The 10,000-nt window shown below is 39.0% G+C and overlaps 1 protein-coding gene and 1 pseudogene across 2 annotated transcripts in view; both read right to left on the bottom strand.

Annotated features, from left to right (window-relative positions):
- Positions 1-2,271, bottom strand: part of LOC138007183 (transcription factor HES-2-like) — a 6,230-nt gene extending 3,959 nt beyond the window's left edge. The window contains exon 1 of one of the 2 annotated variants that reach the window (XM_068853959.1): positions 549-2,271. The gene's annotated coding sequence lies outside the window, so the exon portion shown is untranslated. Of the gene's footprint in view, positions 509-548 lie in introns of those variants that run through there. The other variant, XM_068853950.1, reaches the window with a different exon arrangement.
- Positions 655-10,000, bottom strand: part of LOC138002702 (dnaJ homolog subfamily C member 25 homolog) — a 22,726-nt pseudogene continuing 13,380 nt past the window's right edge.

The following is a 10,000-nucleotide window of genomic DNA, read 5'->3' as shown; positions in this document are numbered from 1 at the left end:
GACTCAAACTCATCACTGATGAGAATGCGATGCCAACTTTTGTTCTTGCTTTTGTTTACGATAACTGAGGCATTGTAATGAGCGTGGGAAAACATCCACATCCTTTAAGAACTTCAGACATCATACGCACCGCCCTGTTAAAACTCGTGAACTTGTTTAAAAACAAGCACATTCAACAATTGATAGTTGACAAAAGTGAGTCGGGAGAATGTTGATCGTGACGGAGGTTGCTTCTGATTGGTGGAGAACCAAATGAAGCACGCTTGAATGATACGAGTCGCGTGCGCGTGATGGCTGTGCAACAATATGGAGCGAGGTCGGGCATTGAAATGAAAAGAGTCTCATAAGTAGATTTCTAGGGTCGTGGGAACAGAAGAAGCTGATTGGTTGCATGGTATACGCAGTACGATGATGATGAGGCTCTAATGGTTTTACGGTTCAGTTCCAAACAAAAGATCTGTCATTCTACTGTGATCGGCACACTCCTATATTGTATTTGGTGTGAATCTGTTGGTATTAATGAAAATAAAATAAACTACATTATTTACCAATCAGCCGAAAACGTGATCTATTGATAGTTTAATCGTAGTAGGTGCACTGGCCAACGACCGACTTGTCTCTGACAGAAGTCAATATAAAGAATAGATCGACACATTAGTTCATGCTCTCCTTTTTCTTGTTTAAAGGGTAGTTTACAAAATTGAAGAAGCAAGCCAGTTAAAATTTAAAAACTTTAAATATAAACTTTAAACCGTTTAAAAGTAACTCCCTTGGAAGCCTTGTGGACTTCAACCAACGCTGAAATTCCTCTGGTCAAATTATTACCCAAATCAACCAAAAGAAAAGATTCAAATATTTAATGGAATCGGTCAAGAAGATTCGGACAAAATTTGCCACTGCTTAAAGTTAGGATTAAATTCGAAATGGGGTTCAACGGACATTTTCGGGGTGCAAGTTACCTAATTCTAGGGGAAACTTTCTATTCTTTTGCAAAGTACTTATTAAACCCATTGACCGCTGTGTCGCTCCTCACTGAAGGGTAAAATCATCTGGAGTTATACAGAGACTCCGAGGAGTGAATGGGTTGAAGCGATGGATTTAACAAATAGATTCCATGTTGCCGTGCGTCTGTTCAGTAATAGATCACAGATGACGTCAAAATGTGGTAAGAACAAAAAAGTGGCACACGAGGCGATAGCCGAGTGTGTCACTGATGTTCTTACCACATTTTGACGTCTTCTGTGATCTATTACTGAACAGATCCACGGTAACATGGAATCTATTTGTTTTAGATAATAAAGAATTAAACTTTATTCGCATAAAAGCTGATGGTGACGTCAATCGTACGCCTGTCTTCTAATAGATCATAGGCAAGAACCAATTAAAATCCGTGAATAACTTGGGTTATATATAATGTGCCTTGTTAACCCAGCAAAGGTACACAGTTGCAATGGTTGTTTCCTTAGATGACATGGACGGAAATTAATAGCCGGTTTATGTTCATTTTTCAAACTGCATCGCTTACAGTTAGGCGCATTGTTCTTTTGCTAATTCACTTTTGAAGAGAAAGTATAGTCAACAGAAAAATTGACCGGTTGGAAGGAATAGCTTTAACTTGTTAATTCATATTTTTCAACGAAATAGACAACAGTATGATCGTTCGTTAAAAAATGCCATTAAATACCTTTCAAATAAATCAGAAATTGTGAAACATTTGTGACGTCAAGGCTGATTAGGCGCTCTCACTTGTTGTCCCTTTCCTTGTCAGAGATTAACTTATTACTGATTGGCTGTATTTTCGCTTCTAATCTACGAAAATCTTCAAACAAGAAAGAAAGCCTATCCTTCAAGCGTCTTTGATGTCCGTTTTGAGGCACTTTTCCATTACATTCATTTCTAGTAATAACACTACCCAGTCGTCGAGTTACTCAACGTCGACCTAGTACACATTCAAATATCGCACGAGAGATAGTTGAATGGGTGTTTTGTTTTTCATGCTAATAAAAGCGGTACAGAGATGAAAATTAAAAGGGACATTTACACAAATTTCTCTTTCGCTAACTTTATGGGTCATTTCTCAGGACGTTTAGTTGTCATTTACTAATTTTCAAACTTCCCTTAGCTTAACACCGACAGAATTCCTTGTTTCACACTCTGCAGAATATTCTAAAGGCAACCGTCGACCGCAACATTTACGTCTGTAAACGTAAGAGAGAGAGTTGTTTCAAGGTGTCATTAACAAATAACCAAATTCAGTTTTGATTAGATCCCTGGGATAACTAATCATCCTCCATAAATGTCATTTGGCCTGGTCCTCCTTTCTTCATATACCGTCTGAAAAACAAATAAAGCGTTTGGTTGATTGAGCAACTCCTTGACAAACTCGAGCTGTTTCTTTTCACCAGATCAGTAGTTATTGGTTACCAAAATGATACCTAAAGTTGTTGAATTCTTCAAAGCGGGAAAGCGAGCGGTTTTTAATCGCAAATCGTAAAACAAATTGGCCAATCATAGCAGACCGGCGGACACGACCAAATGAGCCAATCACCGTCGTGCTAGCCGATCTTCAATAAACCGGGGAATCCGCGCGCAAGCAAGAGACAGTTTTGCTTTCGGTGCCCTTTGAAGCGACGAAGAATGCCCAATTAAAAAACACACTTTGTTCAGGATTCAAAATAATACCGCTTTAAGACCTCTTTTTCCTTTGTGTTTTCAGGTAGTTGGCAAAAGTTCTGGACATTTCTTAAGTCATCAATAGCAAAGAAAAAAGTCATGATCATCACCTGTACGCTTTGAACTTGTTATTTTGAGCAAGTTTAACCCTCATTTCTTCCTCCTGTTCACGTTTGAACTCCTGGACACACAAAAAAAAATTCAAATTTTGAAAAATGTCCAGGAAATGATGAGGGGTGTATAGGGTATTTTCGTGAGCCGTGATCGGACCCTTTTATTTTTTGTGAAACGTTAATTTCTATTTTCGAACATCGTGAATCGTGATTGTATTAATTAATGTGACGCGTGATTGAAGCCTTTTTGGTTTTGTGAAATGTGAATTTGCTTCTTATGTCCGAGAAAAAGAATTATCTGCTACGATAAAAAAATGAAGAGCTATCTACCTCATTTCCGGACACAGCTAGTGGCTGCCGTACTGAATCCTTATCAACCCTGACTTCCTGTCAAAGGTCAAAGAATCTGGGGATGAACCTTCCCCCAGGGCTCCCCTGTAGGTTTCCCCAGTCCCCAGGGTCTTGTGGGAACAGTTTTAATAAGGCGGTGGGTTCGGAAGACTTGGAAGTCACATTTCCAGTGACCATCATACTAAATTTCTATGTTTTGGATAAAGAAACCAATCAAAAGGTTCAAGTGCACAAAGAGAAGCACCAGAGGAGTATGAAAATGTTAGCGCTTAGGAATCGAGTCAAGAAGTTGGAGGGAATAACAGAGATCTGAATTTCCCTTTTATGGCTCCGAGAACACGATCGGGACGTTTCATAAAAACGTCATTTAGGGCTGTTTTGTGGCCATAAGAGGTAAGTCTAAGTCCTCAGTTATTAAACTGTTCTCACCTCCGTGAAATAGCCTAATGCTTGTCCGTTACTCGAAAAAATGCGTTTTTTTAGCACGTGAAATGCGAAAAGCCCGATTTAGTTTATGCGTAACGTGATCTTAACCCCCCCCCCCCCCCCCCCACCCCACTATACCTCCCTCAATGATGAGTTGAAGGACCTTCATTTACGCACATTGAGCTCTTTAAAAATCGAATGGAAGAAGACAACCAATTGACTATTACAAGTTTGGGGGCCCCAGAAGAGAAAATCCACCCAGTGTGAAGACAGTTTTTCAACACAGAGTATAAGCAAACAAATAAAGCACCTTTACAAGTGCGCCACACTGCCTTCAGTTTAACAGGCAATGAATTGCCACTTTCTAACTAGTCCAAAGATCAATTTATATTTATAATCTTCTAGACCCAGTTCTTCAAAATCCGATTAACACTAATCCCAGTTTTGAATTCTGCCCGTCAAAGAAGCCTTAACTTTTCACTGAACTTTATGCCAAAGGAAAGCAAAAGCTGAAGTCAAAATTTAAAGATAGTACTGTGGCGGAAACGTTTTTATTGCTACAATAAACCAAAATATCCAGTAATCCAGGATTAGCTCAATCAGGGTTTGAACAACCAAATTAGCCAATCAGATTGCAAGATTTCAAGCAATCGTGGCAAAAAAAATTTCAAGGCTTGAACGGACCCAAGAACGTACAATCGCTGTACACATTCTTCCATCGATTTGTAAACATTTTGAGCTTCTTAGACGCTCTTTTTGTTGAGCAGTGAACACATCGGTTCCAGTTCCTTTCAGGTCTGGATTTTTTTTAGCCTTTATTCGAAACCATATGATTTATACTTTTTCTTACAGCCAATCCACTTAATTCAAGTATACGGTTTTGGTGAAAGAGTGCTTTCACATGACTTCAAGGTCAAGGCGGCCATGTTGGAGGAGTGAAATATTCTTTTGACAATTGAACTCAATTTTTATGGAAATTCTTCCTTTTGCTTTAGTATGCAAATATGCTGGTCACATGAGCGAAAAACACTCTATAGGCGTTTTGCACGGCAGCCATGTTACATGGCTATGGCTATGGGAACAAATGTTCTTACTAATGCACAACATTTTCATTGTTCCTGCCATGCAACATGGATGCCGTGCAAAACCTCTAATGTGCTCTAAGCCCCTGGCGAAATTATGCAATCCTTCCCATTAACCACCGGGAGAGAGACGTAACAGATTTGACAGTCTAACGCCAGATGATTTTACCCAGGTCTCAGGGAGTTTGAGGTGTCAACGTACTTGAAAGTTAGAATCAATCCACAGACGGCGTAAGAAGAAGTCGCGTTTCTGTGGAGCCTCCATAGCGTCCCACTGCACTCTGCTCAATCCCATTTCCTTCTCATGACATAAGCTTTTTCCTCATCTCCATATTCCTCCTTTTTTATGGTGAATTTCCAGTACCAGCGAAGTAACCAAGCAATGTAACACAATACCGTGTATGGACTAAAAAACGAAACAAGGACGCGGTCAAAATTTCATCACCGGAAAGTAGACCTCTTTCATAATAGGGAGCTTGAGCACTTGCGTTTTTGAGCAGGGCAGTGGTGTCTCCCAGATTTTTACACTAATCATCTCTAATGAACAAAAGAATGTAAGCAATGTAAATGTGGTTGTGTGAAGACAAGCTAAAAGGGAAAACAACTCACTTCCGGTCGCCGTCCGCGTCTAAAAAACGCGCGTGCTTAAGCTCCCTAATGCATATGGCGGCCAACTAAAACATTCTTTTGTAATCAGCTTTTCTAGCCTCGCTGCGACAAGCAAATTTCAAAAGAATATTTGTTCCAAAATGACGGTAGTAGGTCTACTTAACATAAATACAAATAAATTTAAAGGTGGTCGCTATTTATGAAAGTGATCTATGCAATACAACTTTCGAACTCACAGAAGCACAATTCTCAACCAAAGGACATCTATTATTCTTGGTTTACTGTATCCACCCCTAAACGAAATAAAATAACAACAGAATCAACAAAAAATTGGAAAAAAATGTCAAGACTGCATGAACTGAAACATATCACACCGGTCGAATTCCGCATAGGGAAATCTAAAAATGCGAGCGTATTAGAGGGGCACCCAACATCAATTTTCGGAAAGTATCTGTTCGGAGGACGATTTGAGATCTAGAATTTTCGGAAAATTTGTTGTAAAATTTCTTGCTTGCCTGCCTCTCCTAGGATTTTCGAACATCTGAAAAATGGTATAATTGCCCATTTTTAACGGATTTTTACCCTAAAAAGGTCACCTAGAATTTTCGGGAACTACGTTTTCGTTGGGTGCCCCCGATATTAAAGCTGTGGCGCGTGGCAATCAACTTCAGGTGCTAATTGATCTTGGGGAAAAGATTTAGTGACAAAATTAGTGAAATGATAATAAATATAGTGAAAGAAACAATTGCAGTTAAAACCGACCTTATGTCTAAGGAATTCTCCACGACTTCTCTGAGGATTGATTCCTCCTCTTCCTTTAATTCTTCCTGCAAACAAAACTCAATAATTTACTTAAGACGTCGCGTATTATGATTTTCTTCCACACTGAACATATACCTCTTACTATCCGAGTTCAAGGTGGGTATAACGGTAAGTTATGGACCGAATATTTTTCCGTTGATTTATGGTTCAAGCGCAAAGCACGCTGCCATCAAATCAACGGGAAAAAACGAGGATCCCTAACTTAACGTACGGACAGAGAAACGAGGCTAGTAAGATATTTAGTGCCTCTCTGAGCTAATCTGGAGCGTGGGAAAGGAACTAAAAGTGAAGTCAAGCGGAATGTTAACTGCCGCAAATGATTGGCACGCGTGAAATACGAAAAAGGAATAATTCTTATTGGCTTTTTGAAATAGTTGCTTTCAATATTCAAACAGTTTCACAAGCTTCACATAAACATGAAAAACTTGGTAGAAAATGTTGGATCAAAATTTCCAATTTAGCAGGCCGCACTCTAGGATACAGCCCGCTAAATTAGCCAATCATAGCGCGCGAGATATATACCTTCGACCTCGGATATTGAGCTTCTAGCTTTCTGACTGGTTCACTCAATCTGGGTTATCAGCTCCTAATTACCGTATGACCCAATATAGAAACAAAACAGAATAATTCAATAAGACTTGCTTTCATTTCCAAGTGTTCGAGCTTTCAGAATTTAATGAAAACTTAATAAAACAATTATTCTACTTGCTCTTGTTGGATATGAAACTGGTTATAACCATCTCATATCCAATGCACACTCATGGAATAATTGTATAATTACTGTTGTAAACAAAGTAGGTGTAGCTTGGTTTACTTTCTGGAGCATGGCATTTGGAGCTTGAGGTCCACAATTTGATGCTCAATGGGTCTTACAAGTGTTTCAACTTTTCTGTGATTCACACACCTGGAGCTTTATATACCAACAACACAGGGCAATGACAGAGGGAGAGGAGAAAGGAGGAACAGAAGGGCAGGCCTTTTCCATTGATGCTGGTGCAAGCATCAAAACCCACAAAAGAGTGCCTTTACCTTTGATTTCTTTCCTTTTTTCACGTTATTCAAAAGCCCTTCTTCTCTTGCTCTCTGCATAGCCTAAAAGAGACAAGTGAACATAGACCTTTAAGACAAAAAGAGCCCTAACCCCTAAAAAGAAATCACAAATACTAACAAATGTAGAAAGTAGTAAAAACTCTCTTCTAAGTGGTGGTGGCAAAAAGGCCTTAGGAATTCAAGCTTAGATATTCTGTTTGTGATAATCAGAAATGCTGCAAACTTTACTTTAATATTTGAACTAATTATTCCTTTATTGACTCAGAGAAATCACTACTGCGAGAGGCTGCAAAATAGCTGGGCAACATAAATTTGCATGTTGTGAAAGACTGAGGAATATATGGCTTTTCCTAGTTCCCACCAGGCCTTGCCCTGTACATGTATATAATAATTACATGTATAAGAGATCCTAGCTATATGTAGGAATACATGTAACTTACAAAAGTCAAGTGCAGTATTTGCTACTTTTGCCTTTTTGCATAAAATAACAACAGCAGTTGGATTATTCCTTGCTTACACTACCAACCTTGTTTCTATACTTTGGCATTGATAACGCATACTTTACAGCTTCATGATACCGAGACCAACCATGAAGATACTGAAACAAAATAAGTTAGCAAATTACATTTCATCTGACGTCAATCAACCACAATCACCTCATACTTTAATAAAACAGAGGCCAGGGAATGTTCTCTTCACAACACCCAAAACAGCCATATGAACAAATAAACAAGGCTCTATGTTTATGCATTCCACCAAGGCTTGAAAAATTAACTGATCAACTACAATGACAAAAGACCTGCCAAAAATAAATAAAATAAAGGTGACACATATATGTTGTACCATAGGCAGCCCAAGTTCGCGTCACAAGAGAGCATGTAATATTACATGTAATTACTAGTAGGAAGATGACCTTTGACTGCAAGTGGTGTTGCATTACAGACAGCCGTTGAGAATTTAAACGTGTTATAAGACTTATATGGAAATAAAATACGTTGATTATGAAGCCCAAAAAACGCTCAATTTATGTTCATTCAATAAAATGAATAAAAGACTCACCTCTGGTGTATTCTTTTGCCTTTTGGAGCTTATTTTACCGTTTTGGGAATTCCATGTTTTCACTGTTCTAAGACGAAGTCAAGGCTGCACACTATGATTTCGACCATTGTCAGCTCAGAGGCGGTTTGCGACTCGAAAATCCATCCCAGCCGTGATTTTTTCACGCAAAGCTAAAGCCCCATCATTTGCGAACCTCGGTGTATGTTTCGTCGTAACCATGGAGCAGTTTGAGAAGCCGCTGTGAGGATGGGGTAAGTGTTGTACATGAAAGACTATACCTCATCGGGTGAGTTAATTTGACCTCAGACCCATGCTCTGTGTCCCGTTCGGTTATCAGCAGCTGTTAAATTGATCAGCTATCGTGGAATCAGAAGCAGAAAATGCTCATTTCCAGCCAAGTGCGTGGGGATTTTTGACGACGAAATATTCACCAAGGTTCGCAAATGATGGGGTTTTAACTTGCGTGAAAAAATCGCGGCTGGGATGGATTTTTCGAGTCGCAAACCGCCTCTGAGCTGACAACGGTCAAAATCTTAGTGTGCAGCCTTGACTTAGTCTTAGAACAGTGAAAACATGGAATTCCCGGAACAGTAAAATAAGCTCCAAAAGGCACAAAAATACACCAGAGGTGAGTCATTTTTATTCATTTTATTGAAAGAACGTTAATTGGGCGTTTTTTTAGGCTTCATAATCAACGGTATTTTATTTCCCATACAAAGCCTTATAACCCGTTTAAATTTTCAACGTCTGCCTGTAACGCAACACTGCTTGCACTCAAAGGTCATCTTTCCACTAGTAATTAATTATTACACGCTCTCTAGTGACGCAAACTTGGCTGCCTATGGTTGTACTTAAACTTTTTCCTTGGTTAAAAAAGTTTCAGACTGGTTTCTTTTTTAATTCCCTTTGTCTTATAAACATTATCATAATCTGCAACAAAGGAAGATGAAAAATAAAATAGTTTGAAAAATTTTTAACCAAGGAAAATTTTTATCTACAACATATAACAGGAACACGTGACCTTGAAGTGTGTAACTTGCAACTCTTTTCCTTGGAACAAAGCTGGGGATTTTAGGACACCAATTTATGCCCAAAATAATATGGACCAAAAATAAGATCGATGCTGCACGCGCGGGAAAATGCACGAGCTACATTACATCCAAATAAGGAATTTTTAAACTCCAAAAAACCCCAGCTCTGAACCAGAGTTAAACGCTCAAGATCATGAGCTTCTGCATATGCAAAAATAATTATTCTCGTACCTGTAACAAAGAAACGACTGTTATGGATACTGCAATGACCACTCTTACATCCACCTTTGGTGCAACTTGTCGTCTGTAGTAACGGTAATAATGACCATAGGTCTCCTCTGTTGAATAACAAGTGCAAAAGATGATTTAGGATTTTTCTCATGTCTCAATCTATGACAGATGAGATGGATCATAAATAGGGTCTAATTTCTGCAGGGAATAAACTTGTACAAATCCTTATATTTAATTTTAATATATATTGAAAGTGCCCTACTACTCTTTAACGTCTTCTTACAGGCCATCACAAATGGAATGAGCTAGGCTGATTTTCTCATTTTGGAGGAAAACCAAACGACCCTGGGAAGAAACCTTAACGCTGGGACGGGAACCAGCACCAAACCATCCCTGCTGCTGTTAAGCCTATGATTCCCCATGCAGGTATTAATCTCATCCACATGGATTTAAGTCCCATGAACAGACAACCAACTAGTATTTTACTGTTGGTTATAGCATAGTTCTCTCCTGTATGAAGGAGGACAGTGGCCAACGGCTACAGTATAGCATT

Source organism: Montipora foliosa, chromosome 1 (genome assembly GCF_036669935.1).
Source record: "Montipora foliosa isolate CH-2021 chromosome 1, ASM3666993v2, whole genome shotgun sequence".
Classification (NCBI taxonomy): Eukaryota; Metazoa; Cnidaria; class Anthozoa; order Scleractinia; family Acroporidae; genus Montipora; species Montipora foliosa.
Note: the sequence above shows the minus strand (reverse complement) of the source record. Positions and strands in the feature narration are given on the sequence as shown.